We start from the raw sequence: 27,972 nt of genomic DNA, 5'->3' as shown, positions 1-27,972 counted from the left end.
TTTTTGCGGGGGGGGGGGGGGGGGGGAGAAATTCACCAGAAATCCCTCAGATCAACAATTGGTATTGCAGCCCAACCATCTCAGTAGGTGTTCATAAACTTCCATTTAGAAATAATCACTTAATCACCCTAAGTTACTGTCACTTACGAAAATGAAAAGGATGTTACTATCATCAACGGTATCATCAGTAACATCTACAAGTTTGCTAATACTACTTCACCTGTGAAAATCCATTTGTTTAATGACAAACACGTGTTTGGATGACATGTTGATTAAGTACAATGCCCTGAGCAAACTGGCACTTAAATTGTTTATACAACTCTCTTACGACTTCTTAAATTGCAGCACTTGGTAATATTTGGACATATTTTTATATGTTGCTATACAAAGTGCAGGCAACTTATTTATAAGAAATACGATTTGCTGCTCACAGATCAAATTCTTTGCAGTGATGAGATGGATTTTGGACATCCACTGCAGCCAGGGTAATGCCTTCCTCCTGCAAACAAGCACCTCTGAAGGTGAGTATTTGCTTAAGTGGTATTTAAGTGGTTTTCCTGATGTCACAATGCTTTAGTAAATTTACTTGTTTATTAAATTGGGCCTTAGGTTAGATTTTAGGCCTAAAATGAAAATTTATATGACAAAGCTGAATCTTTTTTTTCCCCACCCTTATTTACTGATATAATAGGTGTCTGTGTGTGGCATCTCTCGATGGTGAGTCCTGGGGTTTTGGCCTGCTATTGTCAGACCCCACCGCGCTGGACATGAGTGCAGGTGGGTAAAGTTGTGTATTTGGGATAAAAGGGGGATAGTGATGTGGTGAGGAGCAGCATGAAGCCAGCAGGTTTTGTGTTCTTGACAAGAGTAGTGACAAAGAGTGGCTTGCCTATATTAGGGCCAATATCAAGTTACAAGGTAGGAGCTAGTCCTTGTGGTGACTGACCCTTAAGATTGAGAAGACCAATAGGTCAAGAGTCCTGTAGAAAACTGGAAATCTAGTTCAGAGGATTCTGTGGATTATGTTTGGCTTTTGAACATTGCTGAGAGCCTCAAAAGAGGAGTCCAACAGCTGCTGCCCTGAAAGAAAAATGAGATGAAGAGGAGTCTCTGGAGAGACAGTAAAAATGTGACAGAGCATTTGAATTGGAGGCAGCAAGGTTGTGATGTATTCTGAAAAGGGCATAGACTTCAGAAAAACCTACAAAGTAGACCACATACACCTTTATGGGTATTTTCTGGGATAAAAGAACTGAGGATACCATCAGGACGACGTACACAAAGCATACGATCAGCACAGAGGGTGAAACTGGAAACTATGAGAGCTCAAATGGAAGGGATTGTATAACAATTATTAAACTGTTTCTTATGACTTAAAAAATAGTACAAAGGAATAAGATTATCCTTTTATCTTTGGCAGATTAACTCTGTTTGTTGTGTCTGTTTCCAGGGGTCAAATCTTTTTATTTACATAAGTTCTAATCAAGAACAGCTTGTGGGTCTCAGTGGAGTTATTCTAACTCTAATCGTGGAAAGAAAAAGAAAAGTTTACCTCCAATACTTCTTCTTTTTTTCTTTTTTCTTTTTTTCTTTTTGCTGCATGTTATAGCCGATGGGTCATGAGGCAAAAGTACAGTTCAATCTTCTCAGGCAGGCAAGTAGCTATACCAAAATAAATGTGTGTTTCAGGACCATCTATCAGAGTTACACCTATCCTAAAGCTGCGAAACCCAAAAAGTTTTTACATACTTGCCAGCTTCTTGCATGTAGGGGACATACATAGCACTTGGTAGCCTGAAGCTCATAAGGCAGATAGAAAGGATGTACATTCCCATGGCATTATGGCTGTGAAATGCAGGGTATTTCTGGAGTGTGGGTGCAAGAAAGCTTTTGGTGCTCTAGAACAGTCCTTGACTTTTATTAACAAGATTTCCTCTCTGTGTCATTAATATGTTAATCAGCAGTGGTTGTTTATTCCTGTACTTGGATTTGAACTATGTCTCCTGAACATTAAGGAGGAAAAAGAGAAACCTACCCTTTCCTTGTGCTCCTGCACAACAAAGGAGACATCATATAGCCTGCAGTGCATAAAATGAGGGGGTTAATGCACAAAAACGTACTGCTGAGATAAAACCTTGACTCAAGCCTGATATACTTTTTAATATGCTTACACAAACAATAACTCAGAGGTTCAGTTTCTATTTTCTTTTTGCATTGCACAAAGGAAACCGAAGTGCTATTAGTCTTTCTCACTCGTTCCTTCGCCATCTCAAATTAAGATAAATTGCTTATTCTTGTCCCTTAAACAGTAATACTGCTCAGATATATAACTGGGATCTCCCTCTGACAAGTTTTAATTACAGAATGAGTCAAGCTGGCATTTACCTAGAAAGTTCACACATGCAAATACTCTAGCGTCAGACTCCATCTCTGTTGCATTAAAAAAACCCATCAGGATGAATTTCACAAAGGCAGTAAAGATAAAGCAGGGCATTTGCACTGAACCTGGAACTCCAAGCACCATTAAAAACCTTCCCAGTAATCCAGGTAAGAAAAGCATATAAGGTTGCCTTGCAAGGAAGTGTAAACTGGATGTACCTGGTACCTCAGGAGCGATTCCTTGTGTCCATGCATAAGGGTAGGATAGGAGCGGGAAGATGGATGGGAAGAAGAAACTTGGCATATTCACAAGCTGGGAAAAGCAAAGGGCCTTACTGTGGTCTCAAAAGAGAAAGTCTGTTTGAAGTGGGAATTTTCCTAGAGGGTTTTGACAGAACTGGAGAACCGATTTACATATGTATGGTCCTAAGAAAATGACTATGGCTAACACTTAGCATGTTTCTGATCTGCAGGAGTGTAGTGTTTCATAGCCCTAGAATGAATAAAGGATGAGCTTGGTACTGGGTATCTACTGCCGAGGACAGGATTCACCTCCATTTGTTAATACATTCTTGTGCACGGCACAAAAAAATACAAAAAAAAAAAAAAAAAAAAAAAAAAGATGCAATAAATCCTGCATCTCAAGGCTGCTACTTTGCTTACAGCATAGGCATTAGGCAGCTTTAAAGGCAGCTCCAGAGCTGGGATCTAGAGAAAAGTGCAGAGGGGCTATGATGTATCCATAATATGTACTTGGAAAAGAGAGAAGAGGGAGCAGAGCAATGTATGAGCTTTGAAAGACCTGTGTTTCACTGACCTTCCTGCAGTTTCCAATGTCTTGTATACACAACACAATGCTTGACCTACATATTATTTGTAAGCCTAAGAGCTTTGATATTGTGGCATTAATAACTGTAAGCAGTGATGGAGAGAGGTCTTCCAAAATTACAGGGGCACTGTTAGAGTTCACCCACTTACTGCTGCCCTGGCATACAACCAACCAGATGAGTTTATCCCTTCTGTTCACATCAAACCTACTGCCTGCAAGCGTACCTCAGATAAAACACATCTAAATTGTAGTAGATTCTTGTGAAGGTAGCAAAATCGTTTTTTAATTTTGAATTGATGCCAGGGAATGTAAAAATTCTTGCAATACTTTGGTATTATGTAACTGACTGCAGAGCATACAGAAAGGCAAATATTGAGTTCGCAGTGCTCAAAGAAATGATATTTTAGAGACCCAGAAAGATATGAGCATGGTGGGTTAGAATGGGGCTGCACAGCAGGGACTGACTTATAAATGATACGAGCACCTTTAGACCTACCCACTAAAATGAGAACTGATTCATATTTCTTATCTTCCTGCTCAGCAGAAACAGAAAGAAATCAGTAAGCAGAAAGTCCAGAGATTACAAGGTTATAACAAGTCAGAGCTCTAACCTTTCAGTACAAGTGAGGATCTGGCAACATTTACAAGGCCTGCTCTGAAAGTTATGCCTCCCATTTTATTATATTGGCCCATGATGTCAGAGGCAAATGTTGGTGGTATGGCTGTAGAGTCTGAACTTTCCCACCAGTATTCCATTACATTTTGCTGGCATGAGACAGATGGCAGCAGAGGAACAGTCTGACAGAAAGGTGTCTCATTTGGAAACCTGTATAAAACAAAGGTGTGCCACTGAATTCCTCTGTGCAGAAAACATTCCTCCCACTGACATTTATCAACACTTGCTGAACATTTATGGAGATCAAACAGTGGATGTGAGCACAGTGAGGTGGTGGTGGGTGGTGTGTTTCAGCCGTGGTGACAGCAAAAGCAGGTCTTCTCTGGTACAGATGTTTACGAGTTCCGCATGCAGGCTCTTGTTCATGGCTGGTAAAGATGCACAGCTCATGGTGTGTATTCTTCAGCTATGCTGAAGGATAGTGTTTTGTAGCTGAGAATGTAATCTATCAAACAGTGTTTTGGTGTTCTTTTATCTGTTGTTATTTCTATGGACATAAACAGGAAGCATTACTTTTGGAACGACCTATGTATATACCTTGCTTTGCCTTGCAGAACATGACATGCATGTTGTTTTTCAAAAAAAATTAAGATGGTGTTTTATTAATGGGAATTGGTCTGCTTTTGCTTCTTTCTGTGATTTCCATTTACTTTATTCTTTTTCAAAAATCTGTTGAGAGGACTGGAAAGGAGAACTACAGGGATGTAACTGTAAAATATACATTTCAGAAAACAAAGGTAAACATGCACTAAAAAGGAGGGGAGTGCTTGATAGCCTACCAATTTAGAATTGAAAGAATTACTGTTTCGTTCACTCTAAATTGTTCTAACCCCAAGACAAAATTCATCCTGGATTCCAGGAGCTAATAAATCCATCAATCATCAACTAAGGGATAGAAACGCCCAAAACTGCCAATAGGAAATGAAAGATAATAGCAAAAGGCCTCTGTTGAAAGTAAATGTTTGTCAAATGTGAAAAGGTAAAATCTACAGATTCCAAAATCTCTCTCTCTTCTTTTGAGATTTGCTTATAAACAGTCACAGTATGCCATTACACTACGGGTTTCTGTGTTCTGGTTGTTTTTTGTAACAATCCTTTAATGAAATTTCAATGAGTCCATTCAAAACAAAACAAAACAAAACAAATAAAACCACAAAAAAAAAAAAAAAAAACAAAAAAAACCCCACAACAGTTTGGCTGAATTTTAATGCTTGAACTAAAACTGATCTGATCTTGATTTTGCAGCAGAAGTATCTGAGTGCGGATACAGTGCAGCTCTTTCACTGATATCGCATAAGCTTCTGGAGCTGATCCAGGCACGGTGGAAGTTTACATGCAAACCTGACTCACTGAGGGTCTTCCATTCACATCTGATCTGCTTTCAGATCTGATGTCAATGGAGGCAGTGTATATCCTACGCTGCTGCTCTCCAGCTTGGCCTCCCTCCAGAAACTTAATGTTTTTCTTCAGTTGCATCCGTGCCTCTGAGGAAAAAGAGAATGACATCCGTATGTTTAAAATTAAAGCAGAGTCAGCATTTTGATTGACAAAAACACATGTGTTTGTAGACCTGCAGTAATAAGGTGAAAGGCTAAATTTCTTGAAATAACAGTTTTGATGTCCAGGCTGCTGAGGCTATTATGTTGGTTGTATTCAGTTGAATGAGATCAGCAGAAAGATGCATATAGATTGCTATGGTTTTCCTTTGGTAGCTAAATTTTGGTCCATGTTCTTTACTGTAACTTTCTTTTTAAAGTCAAAGATGAGAATTTGGCAATAAGTCATTTTTAAAATACATGAAAATGCATGTTAACTTGGAAAGCTAGTGAAGGCATCTACTGACAGGAGACCAGGATTCTACCATCACGCTTTCTGTTGCACTTGAACATGGCTCTAATGTGTTTTCTGAGGAGAAATTTGGATTATTGCAGTTGCATAATGCAACAAATGGAAATAAATTCCAAATAAAATGATTCACTTGTATGCAGTGAGACCAGACTGAACTTTTAAGGAAATCATTTATTGCAGAATCCTTCTAACTCCTGAACAAAACTCCTCTAGGTTTGTTCAGCCCAGGAAGGAGGAGGCTGAGGGAAAGTCTCATGGTAACCTACAGTTCCTCACAAAGAGAGTGAAGGGGCAGTGCTGAGCTTTCCTCTCTGGTGACCCAGAAATTTCATCATGAGAGCAAGGTGGAAACATTTGGTCCTTATCATACATCTTTATTTGTTTAAGATTATTTCTGAAGCTCTTTTGGTATAATAACAAGTAAAATCTTGGATCTCTATGAGATCCAAAAAAAAGCTAAAATCTTGGATCTCTATGAGATCAAGATGATATTGAATGCTGTTGGTAGTAATACCTCACAGACAGATCTGAATGCCACCTAGTTAGATATACACAGCCCTGGCCCCTTGTCAACTGACCTGTGTCATTTGACCAAAAACCTAAATACAATTGCTTAAAGTGCTTATTTGTTTCCCTGAGTTAAATGCGGGTGTGCTGACTTCTGCACCTCAACGCCTGACAAAAAGGGGTTGATGGGCTGAAGAAAATGACAACCATATCTGCATTTCCCTCTTCTTCTCCTTAGTGGAAAGGGAGAGAGCTGTGGTGCTCTGAGCTGGAAAAGCATGACAAAATGGCAGCTGCCACCAGTGCTACAAGGCATCCCAGCCCCCCAGCCTGGCTGCAGGCATTTTTGAGTGCACTGCACTGATATTTTCATAGATTCTGAGAGCATTCATTTTCTTACACCGCTGTGTAGAAAAGCCACACATGAGAAATCTTTTTTTTATTAAATCTAAACATAAAAAGAAAATTTCACAAATCTGTTGGTCTGGCTGTTTCCCAGTCATATGTCATCTGAATTACATTACCACAATATTCCAGACATTAAATTAAAGACAGTAGGAACAAGTATAGTTGACATCTGTGCAACATTTAAAACTAAGGAACTTCCAGTGGTTTCTTTAATCCCAGCCAAATTACGGCTTTTACCACACTCTTCCTTCTATAATGCCAATTTTTTTTTTTCTCTTTTCCGAATGCATTCACAAGATCACAACCGTGCAGCTGCAGGGCGCCCGTTGCTGTTGCTGTGTGGGCTGGCCCTACCCGCAGTCACACTGAGGAGCGGAGGGGACGCTGTCCTGCCTTCCCCATTTTGGAAGGTCTGAGCAGGGATCACTGTGCAGTGCCAGGAAAAGGCAAATCCTGGTGCTCCAAGCCCAGTGGTCACCCCTTCTTTTGCTCAGTGTAGATAAGAAATCAGGAAGGGTTGACTGTCCTAACAAGGAGCATGTGTGATACTGGAATGTGGCAGCCAGAGAGACTGTGGAACCTCCGTCCTTGGTGGTTTTCAAGACTCAGTGCTGTCAACATTGACCTGGGCCATGCTGCCAGCAATCCACCTACAGGCAGGGCTGGGAGTAGATCAACTCTGAGGTTTCCTTCAGCAAAAGTTTAAACACTCCTGTATCATGAAGGAAATACAGCAATAGCCATCACTGGCAACAGAGCAGTGGTTGCTTAATCCTAACTGTGACTTTTGATGATCTATGTGCAACGAGGTGGAGGACTTTTTGTTTTTCTCCGCTTCTAATGATGAAAAAACTTAAAAGCATCTGGTTAACAGGCAAGTGCCTACTGAGCAGCCCACCAGTGCCCACTGCTGTCTCAGGGGCTCCTCTCTGCAGCCCACCCACACCGTGGCTGGCCTGCATGGGAGTGATGCAGGATGCATTGCAATGCCCTGCATCCCCTTGTTTTCCTCTTTGTTTGTTCAGCTGTGAGTATATTTGGAAATGCACTGGTGGTGGATGGGTTGTTTTGGCACAGCAGAAGGAAGACTGTGGTAGAAGCACTGTGTTTTCCAGAACAATTATCTGATTGATACCATTCTTCTTTCCTCTTAATAGAAACAATCCTCTATGGCTTTGAGATGGACTTAACCACATAGGCCAGAAAAATTCTATTTTGGCTTAGTTGGTTTGAACATAAATAGTATTTTCTGTGGAGTTGATCAGGCAAAGGTGAATATAATATTGTGAGATGTTTCAAGAGAAATATTATTTCCTCTACTTTTAATATTTCCATCACTAACTATTTTGGTGTGGAGAAGCTGTGATATCTACATGTTCCTTTCCCAGGGGAGAGAAGAGTAAAATAACTTGAGAAAACATTGATGGTTTCTGCAACAATGAAATGAATACTTTGCATAGAAAAATATGTGAATGATAGTAGAAATGAACTTTTCATTTTTGGTTCTAAATATCTGTTCAATATACTTCTCTTTTTGTTATATTTGGAGACTGAGGTACAGAAGGGAAAGCAGGAGTATACTTTCCTGTTTTTAAAATTTCCAGCCACGTTCTGATATGTGGGCTTTAGCAGACTGCTTACAAAGGCTGCATGTTGTGATGAGAGCAAGAGGGAACCTATCTTAATTTCATTTTACAGAGCGCCAGTGGTGCTTTGATGTATCCCTCTGTGTTGTCCCACTGAGCTCAATGTCATTAAGGCTATGCAATCTGTTAAGCAGTGGATATCAGAGGGCAAGTGGGATCTTCTCATGTTTCTGGGCAGAGTTTTGTTTTCTGTGGGTTTTTTACCCTGAATGAAGAAGCCCGAGAAGTGAGATTTTCATTGGGAGCTATCTTTCTCAAGCTGCAAGGGTAGATGGTTGGGTACGGTCCCTGGAGCAGCGACACCCACATGTGGAAATCAAGCAGACTGTGAGGAGGACCCTGGCACAGTGACTAAAGCACCACACTAGATTATTTTCCCTCAGGGCCCACAGGTTTGTGAGAGAAAGGGACACTGGTACTCTGGTTACTACCACACTAGAGAGTGGTCTATTGCACTTCTATTTGCTAAATGTTGTACCGATCGACCCTCTTGCTCTTAGCTTAGGAAGGAAGGCATGAGACTTTCCCATTTCCCTGATATTCAGGTAACAAACGGAAATTGAAGAATGGATTTCCTTCTGCCACCTCTATTTTTTTTTTTTTTAAGTTCTGGGAACCTACTTGTGATGCTACCAGGCAACTACTATTTACAGCCATCCCTTATAACATCTTTACCTTTGTTACATTTGGAAAGATAAGTGTGGGAGAAAGGTGATACAAGAGTGAAATGGCAAAAGGAACAAACAGGGAAAGAATGATCACCTGTCTCCAAAGATCTAGGTTTGTAGGGAAAGACTCGACAAGGGAGGGATCTCCAACCAGAGATCCTTCCCCAGTGGCAGTCAGCCCTTAAATGAGATCTAAGAGAGGTGCAGCCAGGCTCCACCTCTTCTGGTCACACAGGTGAATTGCCTTAATGTGTGCTCCCAGGGCTGACCCGGTCCCTAGGTGGTCAATCAGTGGTCCAGGCCGTGACTCATAGTTCCCATAGAACAGTTCCCATAAACCCTTATGTCCAGACCTCAACTTGAATATCTGTAAAGAGGAAGTGAGCTTTAATTTAGTGTGTGGAAAACCTCCTGTGAGTAAGTATGTGCATGTTGTTCCCTCTCAGGGATCAGAGAGAAAGGAATGCTATCTGACATTTTTTTTTCCATTTTGTTCTCTTTCATTTACTTATCATTCAGTTATGATTTTTAAACAGCTACAAACAATGAGATTCAAATACAAAGTCCAACTGTTTTAACATCAACTAGATATCTGATATCTTCTAGGAAATCTGGAGTCCAGAAATCAATGAATAAATTGCCATCATCCAGTGAATAAAACAGTCGTCCAGTCATCTGAGTAAGTACAGCACAGATGTGCCCTTTCACTTTACTAACATATACTGTATGCAGAATACCTTAAACATGATGCAATTTCATGTTTCGTAATATGTACTGTTTTGTAAAACATCATCTTCATTTGCAATTGCTTGAAGGCACTGCTTTGAATGTGGTGGCTATTATTATGTTTGTTGCAGTTGTCTAGTCATTCTAGAAACCTTTTTTTTTCTTTTTTTTTTTTTCCCCAGCTGGTAAAAGAGATCATTTTAATATAAATCAACTCAATAAAAATATTTATTAAAACAACAGTCAATAATCTGCTTCTCCTAGTATGCATCTTGTACTGTATTAGAGTAAGAGCACACATTATCATCTTACTAAAAAAAAAAGTACCGAAATAAAAAGATTTATAAAAGAATAACAGTAAACAATCTGTTCAATTAGGCTTCTTAACTACTTAGGTGTGTAATTACAGAAGTGACACAATGTTTATGTGAGCATCTCAAGAATAACAATAAGGTGCAATGTGTTTTCTAGCAAGGAAGATTTACTTAAATGAACCAGCTCTGAGTCCAGCAGGGCTACTCACATGACGACAGAAGAGTGAACAGGGAGAGGCATTCCCTAAGGCACAGTCAAAAGGGCACAGAGGCAAGGCTGTGGAATATGAGGTTTGATCAGTGTCTGAAAGGTTAGTGCTTGGTCTCATTTTTCTTCTGCTCTATTTCAAGTATTTGTGCAGAAGGGGTGGGCAGCATAAACAGAGCTTAGATCATTGGTGCTCCCATCTCTGCACTGTGCCAGGTGAGCAAGAAGCTGGAAAGCTGGGGAGACGCCTTCTTCCTTTTAGAGCTTGTGTGTCTCACACTGTCATTGCCTGTCTCCTACTTTTTGTATCTCATCTGCTCATTTGGTCAAAAAAAAAGTCTAGTCTCTGTATCTCACTTCTAAATATCTCTCCTAATCACTCAGCTTACAGAGCAAATTCATCCTCATTACATCAAATTTTTCTCCGTATAGTCCTCTTTCATCCCTAATCTTCCCATTACGACAGGAAAACGTGCCCTGCAGCCGTGCCTTATGATGTCAGATTGAGAGGCTTCTGGCTGGATGAGCAAAAGACTATTTAACAGGGAATTTTAAATGTGTATGTTCTGACTGCGTAGTCATCACTGGTCTCAAAACAAAAAGGAAAGGAAATGCCTCTGCTTAGCTTGACCTGTAGTTTCCCTTCTGCAGCTGTATAAGATAATTTCAAGTAGAAAATACAGCTGAGGGTTGGCTTTTTGCATCCATCTGGTGCAAGTGTTCCTGATGGCAGAGTGCCAAGGCCTAGAGTGTGGGATGCCATTTGTGACCAGCCAGAGTGCTTGTTCTGTGGCATTTCAACTGACCTGAACCTGGCCAACTGCTTTAATATAGTAGTCATTATAATTTATCGTTATCTTTGAGTCATATTGGTAGCCTGTTCCCAGCACGGTGACTTCCATGCAGTACCGCAGCCTGATTAACCCTCCTACCTGAAGTGTGGTCTGTGGTGTTTTTACAGCAGAAAAATGACATTCAAGATAATGCCCCTCAGGATGTAGGGGAATTGGTACATCCTTCCCTTGCATTGGCTGCATCTCACTTGTGAATAACTCTACTCATTCGTAGATATCACATCCCTAGGGTGGCCTAAGATCTTGAAGGAGTGCTAGCAAAGCTGGATTTTGTTGCATCAAGGGTGTGCAAAGCTTTGAACCCCTTTTGACATCAGTGATAAAAAAGTGCAAGAGGTGGCTTATGGTCAGTGTTTTGAAGAGAAAGCTCTGAAGATTTGGGTTCAGTACAACTTCTGTGATACTACAGTAAGAACGATGGGCAACAGAAATTTCTGCTCTGGGGAATGAGGTCTTTCTTCCTACGTTGCTGCTTCATCCCCCTCAGATACTTCTCATGCCTGGTCCATGGTGTCCAGCAGTCCACAACTATACTGAGGTTTCATGGACAGGATTTTTCATCACATTATGTGTGTTATACTGAATAAGGAGATACATAGGGATATTTATTGTAATGTCCTGAGGAATTTCCTGGCTGTGGTAGATCCTCTAACCCCTAAGGAACCTGGAAAGTAACTCTAGTTCAGAATGAGGATGGGAAGATGATTGGTGTTTTAATATAGATTGTGAAAATTGAGACTGTCTTCATTCTCACCCATGATAGTTAACCTTATATTGTTGCCTTTTCTCCTTAAGTAAGTATAGTACTATTCACAGTTTTTGTATCATTCCATACATTTCCCTAGAATTTCCAAAGGGGTTACACAGTGTTTGCTTTAAGTTGAGCAAGGAAGTCAACACACTTTGAAGTAGTTCAGACCTGATCACAGCTGCCAAGAATGACTGGAAATATTTTGAAGCCTAAGCAGATCAGGGTCACTGATCTTCTTGGTGAGAACAGCCACATACTCTGCAAACTGAACTTGGGAGGGAAAGGCAACTCCAAACCATTATCAACCAAAGTGCTGAAAAGCAACACCTGCAAGTACAAGTCAATGTTGTGAGGGGCAACCAGAGCAGTTAAGGGTAGCCACTGTTTCAATGATTTAACCGGTAAGGAATCCAGGCATTCCTGTGTAGGGACAGAGTTTGATGTGCATCAAAAATTAACAAGATCTAGCAAGTTAACAGCTTCTTTGAAACTCGAATAAAGTTCCTCTGCTACCAAAGGCATCTCAGAGGATGTATCTCTCATAGGGATTTTTGGTTTTGGGACTGTGCATGTCACATCCTGATTACACTGTTGTATTCTCTCCTATGGGCAGCTTACTGTGGACTGGTAGCTTTTTCCAAAGCAGGCTTTACATGGATTGTTGTTCCCCAGTCTTTGACCAGGGGAGAAGAGCTCTCAAAACCAGGCATTGGAGATGAGTGATACAGAGGTCTGCATGAATCAAGCTGGGGCTGTCCATGAGGCTTGCTGTGGTGTGACCCTGCAGCTCTAGCGTGGCCATTTGGTGCCAGATGTGGGCACCAATTCTGTGATGGCCAGGGAGCCCCCTCATCCTCTACCTGCACACAGACAAGCTGCGATTCCTCCCTTACAGGTGAACTGTGGAAAAGGTAAATGACTTTTGGGGCACTTAAGGAGACTATGGAAGAATGTTGGAGGGCTGTCAGCACTTGCATGATTTAGCCTAACTCCTCTCAGCAGAGCGAATGTTCACAGTCAGAGGGGAAATCTCGCCTGTAGCTATGTACAGGCCAACTAACTTAGTCTGAAAGGACTAAATTAGCCTTGGATAAGAGGTTTTTGTGCATGGTTGGTTAGTATATTAGAGATGTCTAAGTGTAAGACCAAGCAAAGTGAAGGGAAGGAGCAGGCCTGGCCAATCATCTGCCCCAGCCTGGCCTGATCTCTTCCCACCCCCTGCATCAACCTGCGCCTGGCCTCCCTGCCTTGCCATTCAACACGAAACACTGTCCCACGCTCTAACAACGATTTACTGAGAGCTGTTAACTTGAGGCCCTTCCCTTCCCTTCCCTTCCCTTCCCTTCCCTTCCCTTCCCTTCCCTTCCCTTCCCTTCCCTTCCCTTCCCTTCCCTTCCCTTCCCTTCCCTTCCCTTCCCTTTTTTAGAACCACCCACCCTCACCTGCCAAGCAAATAGAGGGAACCCCTGTTGCTCCCCAGCTGCATTTAAAGATGAATTTCAAGCTGAGGGAAAGGGATAGCACTGCATCTAGGGATGTACTTGGTGTGGCAAGTGGATCTTACAGGCAATGATAAATGCAGTGCAAACACTCTGTTATGCTTTGCTTCAAATGTCCTTGTATTTCAGAAAGTGACTGCCGTGCATTACTTTTGGTAGTCAGAAAAACGTAATCCTTAATTGGATCTTTTTTTGACTACTTTCAGTAACTTATCCCATACTCAGAAATTGGCTGTCCACTTGATGTGAGAAAGTTGTTCTTCATCAAGCTGAGTATGAGCAACTCCTTCATCTTGTTCAAAGCATTCTTGCATCCCTCATGCCCCAGCAGGAATGGCAATTCATGTGCTTAAAGCACAGTAACCCTTTTTGGATATCACCTGCCTGCAGTGAGCAGTAGAACTAGTGTGGGGCTGTCTATGGCCTGGGTTATACATTCCAGCTCTATCGTGCTTGCTGTGTGAAGAATGAAGTTGGCTTGTGGCAGCTGGTGGCATTTGCAGGATGTATGGTGGCTGCTGCACCTCAGCTCTGTGCTGACGCAGGGTCAGGGGCTGCCTGGCAGGCTGAGATAAGACTGTACTTTGTCAAGATGTTTCCAGGCTACAGAGGCTACAAAACCAAGGGCTGTCTAGAAACACATCTCATCACTGTTAGTCCTTTGGAAATCACCACACACACAGAAAAAGGACAACAGCAGCATGCATATTAAGAGCAGGAATTATATGCAAGACAGCTGCTTCAAACCCTCTTTAAGACCCCAAAATAACCTTGAAGCTGCTTTAAACCCTCTCTTTCAGGTTTCCCTGTGTGCACCTACAGAAAAGAAACAGTATCTGAGTTGCTGTTCTACTACACTCCCTCCTGAGGTGCCAGAATGGTCTCTTTGCAGTCAGTTGTACAGTAAAACTCTTGAAATTCCTTTAAGTCAAAAATTGGGTCCAGCCTGCTGTGTAATGAGCAGAGATCAGGGAATCACAAAGATGTGTATGACCATTTTTTGATTCTCTGAATTAGACTGGAGACTAAATGAATTAGACCAGGATCTCCAGCCTGCCCTCATTATTATACTAAAAATATTTTACTGTAACTTTGCAGATGGCAAGCTTGACATAATATATCTTATATGAAGTTTGAGATTTAAGCTATCCAGTTGGCAAAACTACCATACTGTAGAACTAAAACAATACAAATATATTTACGGCAATTATTTTGACCTTACATATCAGGCAGCAGCATGAAAGGAATAGAAAAATACATGTATTTATGCTCCTTAACCAAAAGCTGGAGTTAATAATAACTGATGTTTGGAGTTAATTATAACTGAAGTTTGGGGTCTTCATTTTTTATGTGGAGGACAAGCCCCCAGTGGTTTCTCTGACCAGAGTTTATAGCCAGAGACAAGAAATTTCCCCACCACTGGAAACATGCGTGCTCCTATTGAGTCAGTTAGGGAGGGAAAATTATTGTATTGAGGCAACATGCTCAGATAAAGCCAAAGGTAGGATTAAGTTAGTCGTAGAAGGTCTCATCTCTCCTCCTGACCCCTGAATATTTGGAGGGAAAGAGCAAGTAACAGAAGTTGATGCAATGTTGTTGCGTTCAAATATCTGTCCAGAGTTAGATCTATCATCAAGCAGCCCCCGCAAATGGATGAACTTACTCCTGGGAGCTGGAATTGCGCTAGCCTGGACTTCAGCTGGCTTGGAAAAAGTTTTTCCATCCTGCAAAACTTAAGCTTTGTCTCCCTTGTCCTTTCTCAGTCCAACATAATTTTTTTGGGAAGAAGGCAGTTCATTCCTGTAGGTATGTACTTGGAGGATCTTCCCAGTCTCAAGGATCCTGGGCTGGAGGGGCTGTGCTGCCATTTTCTGCCTCTCTGGTGGGAGAAGCTCCTAGAAGAGCCCTTCCTCTCTTCTTTTGGCAGAAATTCTGCTCTGGATACAAGAGAGTACACAGGTTATAGTTCACTGGAAAATATTCTTGCAGAGCATTTTGATTTTGATGAAAAAGCACTTTCTTTTCCTTTGTGAATGGGGAAAACGACCCCCACCCTGTATTAGCTGTGTTTTGCATGCAGGCAAACACAATTCTTCCCACAACAGTTCTATTTTACATGCAAGCATAAACACATTCCTCTTTGTTATTGGTTGTGGAGTACTTTGAATAGGAAATCATTCCCAGTGCTGATAGCGAGTGCAGCTTACAGGCAGCTTGTTGGCCTCATACCCTATGTGCCCCACTAGTCCATGGGATGCTTTGTACTGCTATGAAGCAGCACCTCTCTTGGTTTCCTCCATGTTTTGTAGTTTCTTGCTGTGTGCAAGAAGGACTGTGCACTATGTTTAAATTTTCATTTTTTAGCAGGCATGGTCTCAGCCATCCCATGTGACAAGAACAATTATTCTGGCCTCTATCTGTCTAGGTCCTTGCCTCTTTAGCTGCCACCCTTTTGGCATTTTGTTTCTTTGATAAAGGCCAAAAGCCAAGCGTCAAAACTGAAATTATTACATTAATATGTGTGAACACACAAATATGCTTCTGTAGCTCAGAAACCCTTTGTTTTCATTATTTCCACTGTCAGAGATTTCTTGTGAAGAAAGATTGCACTGGAAGGAGAGACAAAGGTAGGTGGGTGGTAGGGAGATAGTTAGGTAAACAGCCACCTAAAGAAAGGGCAGAAGAGGCCAATGTGGATAGCCTTTGTTTGAACTGCACTGAACATTATTTCCTGGAGCCTTTCACAATAGTCAAAGGACTTTGTGTCTGGCAGGTAATTGTAGTCTGCCAAGGTTTGATGATGGAGAAGCAAACAAAACATCATTCATAAAACATGTCCACAGTACATGCGCTACAATCAGCTGGGTTGGCTGGCTCTGTAGGAAGAGCCAGCAGACAAGACCCGGGAAGTCCCAGCAGCTGTGCTCTAACCCCAAATGCTATGTATTATTTATTCACTTTATTCTGCCTAAGCTGGGACATGCGGACAGGCATAAATGTGATTTGCCTTTTAGAGTACATTTGAACAGATATAATAGGTGTCTGTCAGCACATTTACCTCATGTGAGGAGCGCTTACCATAATTAACAAGGCGATGTGTGTCAGGGCAGGGCTTGTAGTGTGTTTGCTAAATTCAGAGCCCTCCAAAGCTTGGGCTCACATGAAAGGTTGTGTAGCCCATGGTCGTACTGAGCATGGGGCCTACTGCAGCTGTGCTGATCTTGCTTGCCTACAGCCATCCCTGAGGGTAAGTCCCCTGAAGCCAGGCTTACCTGCTGTAATGCTGCCAGGAGGCAAACTTAAACACGAAACAGAATAACCTACATTAGCAATAGGACTTCCTCTCCCTGTTGACTGTCTATAGTAAGATTTTCATCTTCATAAGGATGTATTTTTTTCTTTTTTGTGCAGCCAGCCAATACTGTTTTTTCACGGGAAGTCATGATTTCTTTCTGTCTGTCCTGCAAGTGACATGATGTGAGCCTGCTCTAAAGAAGAAAGCATGTAGCTGCAGTTAGCCTAGGAATAAATGTGCTCTGGAGTGTAATAGCCTGGGCTCTGCACAGACCATAGCAACATGGCTTCTGTTTCTGAGCTGTCTCACATCTGTCCAAAGAGAAGCATAGGCAGCTGGAGTTTGCTTCTGCCTGGAAAATAGCATGGAGACATACCCACACATATTCTGGCCAATCCTTTAAGCACAGACAAAGCCTATGAGAAATGAAAGGGAATACACATCATCCTAGCATTACCTTACTATGAAATTAAGGATTTAGCTCTGTTATCTTGCTTAGGAATGGGAAGTAAGTGGTGGGAAAATGGATATTAATGGTGCATTCAGAGTTAATTTCTCCTGTGTTGGTCAAACTGTTTAAAGAAGGAAAGAAATTCTGCTTCCTTGAGTTGGTCATAGTTGTGCATAACTATTTCTCAAGACAGACAGTCTTGGGTTGGATTCACAGGCTTTGAATAGAGTCACTTTTAGCTTATTGACACTTTTTTCCTACTTTGAAACCACTGACAGACTCACTAGTTGTATGGTAGACAGGTGACCCACAGAGTCTAAGGACACCTCCTGACAGTATGCAGCTTAACCAGCCATGCAAGGTATGTCTTCATAGCCACAATTAGCAGCAAAGCCTGGCACTGCTGAGGATCAATGACATAGTGACAGTTTCAGTGCAAGCTGTCTGACCCAACAGTCTGCCCTTAGCATCAGCCAAGAAGAACTTGTTTCATGATTCTTGCCTCAGCTTTAGTTTCTTCTATTTGTGCTTGTTTCCATCTCTCTGTTGTTATGTGAGCTGTGGAAACAGAGACCATAGTCTGCAAGGGAGATTCTGCAAATATTTCAGCCTTAAGTTACTGCCATTTTTATTGCTAAGCTTCATTTTTTGTGCACCTTTAACTCTATGTTGCTTTCCCTGATGAAGTAAATGATGATACTGAGCAATGTCTTTTCAATTTTTGTCTGTGTAGAAATGAATTCTATTTTTTTTTTCTGAGTATGATGCTGGCCCTGCATCTAGTTTTCTTATGATTTATATTCTGTTCAGAGATATGAGCCTTCCTGAAGCCTACTGTCTAATAATTAATTATGCTTATTTTAAGTCATTAATCTATTGTTCTGCATGATTTTTCCAGAACGCATCTAAGATGTCTGATGCAATGTTTATTCTCAGTCCTTTTAATGCAGGCCTTCTCTATAACTGCCTGCCTTTATTTTTCATTTGCATCACCTGCAAGTGATTATCTATACAAGCCTAATGGATTTACAGTAACCCTTGAAAAATTAGATACTTAAGGTGAATCCATTTAACTTTTTTTTTTTTTTACAAGTCTAGTATTCTGCTCAACCACTCAGCAGTACATTCAGAAAGCCAAGTGGACTAAATGTACCAGCATTAAGGTAACCCAAACCCATTTGCTGTGGTATTGAAGACTAACACACAGATGACCCTGGGTCTCAGTATTTGGAAGTGACTTCTAATTATTCTGTATTTTCCAACCCTCAACGTGCACATCTCCCAACTCTTTGGTAGAGACTCTTTTGAGCTGGCTTTAACATTTATCAGGGGAAATTCTGAGATCTCTGTTGGAGCTCTCCAATTTGCAGCAGAGCAGCAGCTGACCCATTTCTGTTTAGGGCAATGTGTCTTTGGTTATAAAATCATCATTCTTTACAAGATTCTTGCAGGGGGACAAATGGATGTATTTTTTTACTCTGGGTGACATCTTTAAGCTGAGAGAGATACACTATTTGCACAGCACTTTTTAATCTCCATTTCGTGAAAAATGAAGGTCTTTGGCCTATAATTTTAATTTGATTTATATTCACAATTTCTCTCAACAAGTTTCAGCCTACCTAGTATCAAAACAAGAACATTAGCTTTGGTCAAAGGTTACCATGTGATTTAATAGTGAGAGAGGATGTTGATTTTCCTCATCATTTTTTAATTTCTCAAAAACTGAATTAAAAATTCTCTAACTTTCATCCCAAATCAATTACATTTAAAACCTGTGGGAAGGGAGACTTTGAAAGACTTTTGACCATCAAAAAAAGCTGCTTTGTAGCAAACATTCTAAGTTTGACCCCTTGAGAGGAGGTGGTCTTGTCCACTGCAGCAGCACATCAGCATGGGAGACTCTTTGATACTTCTCAGACCCCATCGCGGCTGAATTTAATTTATCAAGGGCCTCTGAACATATATCTTACTAAAAAAACAATAATCTCCAAACGTTTTACAGGTCATCAAGGCTGTACATATCATACTGCCAGCCTGAGGAATGTTCTGGCAAAAGACCAGCCAAACTAACCTCACCTTCAGATTTTGCTACCAGGAATATTGCAGGAAGAGATGTATAACAAAGAAAACCTATAAAGTAATTATGAGGTACAGACTACATTTATAACTGCTAGCTTGCAAAAGAAATTTTACTTCTTGGTAAATATATGTGCATGCAGAGTTCCTTTTCTATCTATTCCCACAAAACCTTTTCAAATGCATCTGTAGCTGTCTTATCAAAGTTGAAGAGAACCACCTAGCAGTATGCATGTGTGGGAAATCATTTTCTTCTGTTGGAGCAACCATAGTCTTTACTTGCTAAGAAAACCTCCAGACGACTTCTGTGATTTTCATACATATATTCAGTTTCAGAGCCACTGTTGGATAGGATGTAATGTAATGTTCACTTGTGTACTAGCTATACACACATACAATTTCATCAGTCAATCACTTTTAAAAGAATGTGTCCCATCAAATTGCTAAGCATTTCATAACCTGAAGATTTAGTTCTTAGTAAACAGGTCACGTGAGTCATGCAGTGCAGCTCAGCTGCTGGAAGGAGTTGTAAAGTTGCATTAAAACTGTGTTTATCACTACAGGCGGATTTGTGGAGTCACTGATTTCATATTACCCCAGTTACTGCCTTGACTTTTCAAATAGCTGGTAATTTTCTCTTGTCTTGGTCACTACTTTCTGAATAAGCTGTGGAAATTCAATGGAGTTGTAGCAGACATATCAGTTTAGGATGCCTCCTACTTATTTGCTCTTATAGTTCCTGAAGTATGTGTGATTCATATTCCATTGGGATTGCTCTTTCATCCTAGTTGAAAACGTCCATATTTTTAATTCCAGTTTGCCCAAAGCAGCATAAGAGCTGCAAGCTAATGTGTGCTGCAAAAACATGTTTCAAAAAAAGTAGATTGTAACCATTCATTTGAATAACTTTGATTTGTTTCAGCTACAGTTCCAACATCTTTAATTGCATTTTCTAGTAATGTTCATAGGAGCTTGTTTGCAAAGAAGTATACCGGTATTGCAAACTGTCTTGTAAAATCTGATTTATTTTTTTTTGCATATTCTTACCCCATAAAAAGCAAACTTGCATGTTTTGAAGCAATGGGACAGACACAATAGTACGTTAAATCACACAGCAAAAATAATAAATTGTCATGGTGAACAGTCCCATACAAATACAGCCTGAAATAAGATTGCTCTAAAAACCCCTCCATCAGAAAATGAACAAATCTACGCAAATATAGTATGCAATCAGTTAAAGGTGAGGAGTTACATCTTTAAAAGACTCATGTGCTGTAATACAGCGGCAGCTGCAGTAGAGACACTTAATGGAGTAGAGCTCTGTTAAACACCTTGTCTCCAAGTGGTTACAGAGCACCACATGGTACCAAGAACAAAAATAGCCTGAGTGGAGGAATGGAGAACTTAAAATCTCTGCCTGAGCCAAAACTCTATGGAAATGTGGAAGACAACAAGAGGAATTTCAGCAGGCACTTTGCTCTGTGTTTTTAAGCAAGCAGGGCCAATAGAAAGTAAGACCTTCAGAAGGTAGCCCTAATTTTGTTAGTGGCTGGTTACAAAAAGCTTGTTGCAGTTAATAGCTTTTTGTTAGGCAGAGTGGAGGCTGACTGCGAAGTGGTAGTACAGAAATGTGAGGAACCCTTAATTCCATGTAAAAATGAGGCATATGTGTGAGATTGGCTCAGAGTGAGGTAAGTCTTGCAATTTCAAGGAACTGGGTTCTAATGGAAGCTGCAAGGAAAATGCAGAGGAACTACTGGAAAACCCAGAATGAAGCTGAACAAAGCTGCTAGAAGGTGCTGATTATGAATGTTAGTGCAGAAGGAAGTCACTCAGGACACCTTACAGGGTGAAATCTACAGGTTTCTTTGTGGCAGCAGGCCTCTTACAGTACACAAAAATATTACAAACAAAAAACATCAGCAGCAGTTTAAATGTATAGAAGGATGAAAAGCTTATGCTTGGAACAAACCAAGAACACTGCAACCTACATACTTTGGACAACCACCATTTGAAAGGATGGTAGCTAGAAAAAGAAATACAGATCCCAAAAGGTAGTGAGTTGCACCATTTTTAATTGATTGCAGAGGTCCCTAGAGTGCAACTGGTGCAGGCAAAGATGACAAGTCTGCCTCTAGCCCAAATGAGCTCCACATAGCAGCAACAAATACTCTGCCAAAATATGAAGACTGTTGACCTGGGAGTAAATATGACAGCTATTATTACAAAGCTGCACACTGACACATAAACCACTGTTCCAAGAAATTCTATCAAAAGATCTTAGGATAAGCCACAAAAACAGAATATAAACAGATAAAGAGCATTATCTACACATCAGGTAAAGAAACTCTAGTACAGTACTAGTACGAAGTACTAGTACAGTACTCTAGTACAAAGCTGAATGACACACACATTAAAAGTCAGATGTTTTGATTTATACAACCAACTTGAACTAAAAGTGTTATGCCTCTGAGGCCCAAGCCTATCAAAAGGCTGCAGCATGTGGCCCCTACATGGAAGCCTAAGTTCCTGCCTAGAGCATGCTAATAATGTATTTGAAGGGAAAGTCTGAAATACCAACATTTTGGGGGGGAAAATAAGTGGTTTATTCTGTACCTTAAGGAGATACTTTCCATCCATTCAGTTTCATATCCTGAAACCTGAAAGCTGGCAGCTTGTACTCAAGAGCTGAAGGGAAGCTCTTGTGTTTATGTAAAGATTACAGATAGTATGAGATCAGAGACAGCATCTCTTCATGTGTAATAGCCCTGTAGTCCAGGACTGACGCAGATCAGCAAAGAGCCATCTGCTAAGCAGGCATGCGTTGCTTCCCAAGGAAAGTGCTCAAACCACCAGTTTGAGTGTGGTAGGCCACACATGAATTTTTCATGGAGCCAAAGGGGATGCCCTGCTGCCATCTCAGTACCTGAAGCTGGACACTACTGTGCTCCTCCCCTCCTTCTTCTTTAATGAATCTTAAGATACTCCATACTGAGCAGATTGGCTTTGGTAAGAGTGCAGCATCCCACCAAAATGAGCTTCCCTAAGATTAGTTGTGGTGCTCTTGAAGGGAGATGGTGCTGGGGCTCTGGCTTTTTCAGGCCATGGAGGGAGATGCATCCATAGCTCCTTCTGTGAACTCTCTAGACATCAGTGATCAGTGTGTCAGACAAAGGTAGAAAAGCCATGCAATTTTGACTGTTTTGGTTGTAGGTCCACCATGGATGCTCTTTTCCACCATAGAAGATTTGTCTACGACATGGAGGCAGAAAGGTTTAACTGTGACTCTCTGCTGGGTCTTGAACCAGAGGAAGGAACTCTGGCAACAGTAGCACGCTCAGAAAAGATGTTTGAGGAACCTTGAGCATATTTAAGCCAAAAATCCAGGTTAGGGATTCACAGCATTAGATAGCAACTGAGTAAGAGTGTTCAGGACCCTGATTTTCAGTTGCTGTTGGAATATACCCATGTCCCTTCCTTGTTTCAGATCTTAATCTTGATTACTCAGTTTTGCCATCTGTTGGAGTGGAATAATAATTCTTTTATATATAGGCTTTATATGAAGAGATTTATGGAACTTAATTTGTAATCTTTGTGTTTGCTTTAATTGTTCAGAAGGAATTATATACACACTATATGTTATTTCACATGTAAAATTAACAGTAGATGTTTCATTACAAACAAAGTAGTTACAAATATGTTATCCTTCTTTTTATCAGCCAACATTTCCATTAATGTTTTTCTGATTCTTCTTTTTTTTCTTTATCAGTAATTACTTGATTTTCACAAACAAGAGGTCTGATATTTTTTCTCCACCAGGTTCCACTGGCCACATGCTGACATACTTCCACCAAAATACATAGACAGAAGTAAGGCTAAGACTAGAGAACACAGTGAAGAGTAAAGGAAAATATTATAAATAACCTAACCAACCAACTAACCAAACAAACAAAAATCCCACCTTGTGCTTTTGAGTACACAAAATTCTGGATTCATAGTGTATCTCCAGTGTTGATAGTTGAGTAACTTTTTCTTTTCTGATTTTAAGATTTTTAACTAAAATAGTGTAGACTGATTCTAGAGAAATTTATATATAAGAATAATTTTACACACAAGTAAACTTCTTGAGCTGAAACAGAACTAGTGTATTCATAATGCTTCCCTAGTGCATATACAGGAGGAGTATATTTTCATTTGTATATGGAACATTTGTTGTCCTTTGTTAAGAGGAAAAACATATGTACATATACATTTCTGAAAAAAAAAAAAAGGTAAGGAAAAATATGCAAGCTGAAAAATCCCTGCTTGCCCTTCAGTTTACTAATATAATAATGTTTATTTAATACATGCTAAATGAAAAAAACCCAACCATGTTGTCTTACAGTTGGCTATTTTCCTAGTGAGCCTCAATTTGTCCTCCTCTGCTTTTACTTGTTTGACAATCTGAAAAAGCTATCTTCAAAATTAGAATATATTTTCTATGAGATAAATATTTTCTTTGTGTATTAAAGGAAAAATGTGCCTCCAATACAGAAGGTGTGATAACACGGACTGCTGGTAACTCTTTTCTTGGCTGCCGTCCCACTAAATGAGTCACATTTAATCAAGATTTTGCCCTGTTATGTACCTGGGGTCAGTATCCTGGAGATTCAGTGGTTACTAATGGTTACTCAGTCAGGGAAATGAAAGAAGTAAGGCAGAAAAAAATATACATTTAAGATATATTTTTCTAAGTCCTGCTGTGAGAGTGAGAGCTGAAGACACTCCCTACCCCTCCCTCCCAAACATGCACTTTTGTGGGCTGCAAAATGGACTCCTGTTATGGTGTCAAAAAGAAAAGTGATAGCAATCCCCTTCTGAGTAACCTTAAAGCCTTCTAAAAAACGTGTGGCAGCAGTGAAAAAAATCTTGGTTAGATTAGCTTCTGTGAAATAATGGGCTGGGGAGAATTTACTGTAGGTTCTCCACACCTCAGTTCCCCAAAAACAGATGTACAACCTGTGCTGAAAAAGAGGGCATTAGAGGATGTAGCTAATACGAAGATACGATGGCTGCTCTGAAAGTAATGCTTCCTATTTTATTATGTTGGTCCATGAGGGTGGATAGTGATAGGACAAGGAGGAATGGTCTTAAACTGAGACAGGGGAGGTTTAGGTTAGATATTGGGAGGAAAGTTTTTCACACAGCGTGGTGACGCACTGGAACAGGTTGCCCAAGGAGGTTGTGGATGCCCCATCCCTGGAGGCATTCAAGGCCAGGCTGGATGTGGCTCTGGGCAGCCTGGTCTAGTGGTTGGCAACCCTGCACACAGCAGGGGGGTTGAAACTAGATAATCATTGTGGTCCCCTTCAATCATGACCCAGGCCATTCTATGATATCAGAGGCAGATGTTGGCAGTGTGAGAGTAGAGGCTGAACCTTCCCACCAATATTCCATTACATTTTGTTGCCATGTGACAGATGGAGCAGAGAGGTAGTTTAACAAAATGGCATCTAACATGGAAGTGCATGTATGAAGCAAAGGGTTGTCACTGAATTCTTCTATGTAGAAGAAATGGCACCAGTTGACATTCATTGATGCTTGCTGAATGTTTATGGAAACCAAACAGTGGATGTGAGCCCAATGAGGCAGCAATAGGTAGTGTGTTTCAGCAATGCTGACAGCAACTATGGGTTGCCTCCTCTAGTACAGATGTTTATGAGCACAGCATGCAGGCTCTTCTTCATGGCTGGTGTAAATGCACAGCTCATGGTGTGACTATGCTGAAGAATAGTGTTCTGTAGCTGAGAATGTAATCTATTGAATAATGTTATCATGCTCTTGTATCTGTTCTAGTTTCCATAGAAATAAATGAGGCATTACTTTTGGAGCAATCTATGTAGATTTTAGATCTAGCTATATTCAACAATTAGCCTAATCATATAAGATTAGTTTTTTGTCATTCATCTAATTGTCTCTTTTCCAAAAGTCTGCTCGTTCATCTGTCTGGAATTGTTAACATATTGTCATTTTGTCTCAATCTCATTTGATCTAATATCAGTAAGTTTTATTCACAGTTAAAGGCCTAAGTGAAGTGGCCACTTAACCAAATGCCTACATTTCAGTAGTGTCACCAAATGACTACTTTGACAGCGTGACTCTGATAACAATTAGAGTTAGCACAACTCCCTTATTAATCACCGCTTGTTGGCTTTTAACAGCAGTATTTGAATGAAGTTCAGGTGTGCAGGGGATTTGTGTGTCATGGGAGCACAGAATGAAGTGGAGAGAAAGGAGGGAGAAGTAGAGAAGGTTATTCTTTGTTTTAGGAACATTTTCTCCTTTCAAGTCAATCACATACACCGTCATGCCGAAGGTATATGAAGCACATCACTGAGTCTTCAAGGATGGTGTGCAACTAAATGCTGGGTCTTGCTATAAAAAGGACATGAATTTCCTCGACAAGGGCACTGAAATGAGTAATTCCTGTTACTGAAAGAAAGTTGTGTGGGTGTAAAGTAGTCCTTGGGACTGTGATTCAGTTGCCAGCTTAGCACTCTTCTGCACAGTTCTGTGGCTGATCAGGGCATACAGAACAAAAAAAAAAAAAGGAATTCCAGCTGCTCTGTGCTTTCCCCAGGGAGAGATTTTATTGACTGCTTGTGTGTATATGTGCGGCAGCACCTCTTTCAAGCCATGTATGCAGCAGCTAGGGAGGTTATTTGTGGGTCTGGTTTGTTGGGTTTTTGTTTGGTTTGAGGTTTTTGTTTGTGTATTTGTTTTTTTCTTTGTATCCCAGAGGAAACAGCCATGGAAAAGACTTTGGAGTAGGTCTGCAGGCCTCTTATGCCAGTTTACTTGAGCTGTTTGTTATATTTGATTTAATTTGTCCCATGTTTAAAAAACATGAACTCCTAAGGAATGTAGATGTGCATGAGAAACATCCAAAATAAATAAATATTCCAATAATACCACCCAGATTGTCCTAATGTTATAGCATAAAATAAATCAGTGTGGGTATTTTCAGTGTGACAATCCAACAGTTAAGAACATATTCCTAAAAGGAGCTAATTCAGCATTGCCTGTGACCGACTTTGTAACTTGAATACATTTGTCACTAAGAGTTATTCATACAACATGGTCTTCAGCACTGGAAGTTGAACCCACAGCATGGACTAAAGCTCTGCACTGGTTGTGGTTAAGGTTGTATTTGCTAGGAGAAAAATGGAAATTTATTTATGTCTAACGATGTTAACCAAATAGCACAGTTTTGTTGTTTTTTTTTTTTTTTTAAATAAGGAAAAGATCTTTAAGACAATTGTGTAAAATGTTTATTTTTAATATGGTTTTCATTTGTTAAATAGCTTCTTTCTCCATTGCAGTCTTGGAGTTTGAGGTTTCAAAAATGTTCAAGAAGCACTTATTTTTCACACGATTAACAGACAAAAGCAGAAGACAGGCAAAATGACATCTTCTGTTCCTTTAGTATTCTTTAAATAATTAGTCCATTTAATGTTAATATAAAATAGATTTCCTCAATTGTGTTATAGGAACGTGATACATTTGTGGAAAAAAAACCCAAACCTAAATATAGCTTAAAAAAAAAAAAAATCAAACCACTTTTTTGCTTGTTGTAGCTCATTAAAGCATTTCTTTACTCAATACCAATGAACTATCATCAAGAATTGTCACCTTTTTATGCTGAAAGCTATATTTCTCTATATTAACCCTTTGTTTCTCATCACCAACAGGGACATATCCCCAACTTGCATGAGATCATCGTGAGTGAAACTGTCTTTGAGTGTTGAAAATCCAGTCCTGCATTTTCAAGGCCATGTAATTGAGGTATTTTGTGATATAAATATAATTCACAGATTGTGCTTCAATTTTATTGTTAATTCTGCCACTGTAACTGTTGCTATCTTAGTTACTCCCCCATATATACTGATTTTTTAAATGTTTTAATTTTTTTTTTCCCTTGCATTGATCTCACTTCTTTACTGTATGCCAAAGCTTGGCTTTAGATTATCATGGGCACACTTCATAACAAGTTTTGCAAATAGTTCTTGTAAATCTTGTGACCAGAAGACTGTATTTATGCATTTCTTAGCAGGAGAAACTTTGCTTTCTCTGTGCAGAGAATGGATTCTTTACAAACATCAGTGCCATTTATCTGAAGGCATTACTAATAGATAGAAGCTGAACTTTCATTTTTTGTCATGGTTTCACTTACAGGTAGGAGTAAGATTCATTCACCTCGAATTCATTGTCCCCACAAAACCACTGCATACTTGGCATACACTGGATCTGTTTATGTGTTTATATTAAGCATAACTTCAGTGTTGATATAGGGTATAGTGTTTGATCTGTAGAAGAGACTGGGAAACCAAGAAAGAAACCCAGAACAAAAGTCATTGCATGCTGTCAAGAGAGAATGTCCTCCTGAGTGAAGTGTGAGATGTAGGTATGCAAGAGAACATGCTTCCAACCAAATGGGTTAGGTAAATTTCTGTAGCTTGTCAGCTGAATACTGAGTAGAGAGCAATCTTTTAAATTTATCCTTTGTGTAAATCCAACTTCCTTTTATTTTTGTTCTCTGCTTCTTTTTAATCTGTACCTTTGTAGTTGGTATTCTTTTCTGAATTTTGTAAGAGTAGTTAATCTCCTTCCAACTTTAACCCAACTTCACAGAAGCATTATTTCCCGGTCATTAGGTAGCACCAAAATGCTCTGTGACTGTGGCTGTCTTAGCCACCCCTACATGTACAGTTTTGTACTTTTCTCCCTAACACTAAAAGGTGAGATGCTATGGTTGAGGGTTAATAACACAGTGATTTAATGAGAAAAAAGAAAGTGTT

The 27,972-nt window shown here is 40.2% G+C and overlaps 1 long non-coding RNA gene across 1 annotated transcript; it reads left to right on the top strand.

Moving 5' to 3' along the window:
- Nucleotides 1–33: 33 nt before the first annotated feature.
- Nucleotides 34–27,042, top strand: LOC121110627. Its single transcript, XR_005859484.1, has 5 exons — nt 34–521; nt 692–777; nt 9,568–9,640; nt 10,159–10,312; nt 26,866–27,042. It is a non-coding gene; the product is annotated as an uncharacterized LOC121110627 (long non-coding RNA).
- The last annotated feature ends 930 nt before the right edge of the window (nt 27,043–27,972 follow it).

Source organism: Gallus gallus, chromosome 4 (genome assembly GCF_016699485.2).
Source record: "Gallus gallus isolate bGalGal1 chromosome 4, bGalGal1.mat.broiler.GRCg7b, whole genome shotgun sequence".
Lineage (NCBI taxonomy): Eukaryota > Metazoa > Chordata > Aves > Galliformes > Phasianidae > Gallus > Gallus gallus.
This window is presented reverse-complemented; position numbering and strand designations above follow the sequence as displayed.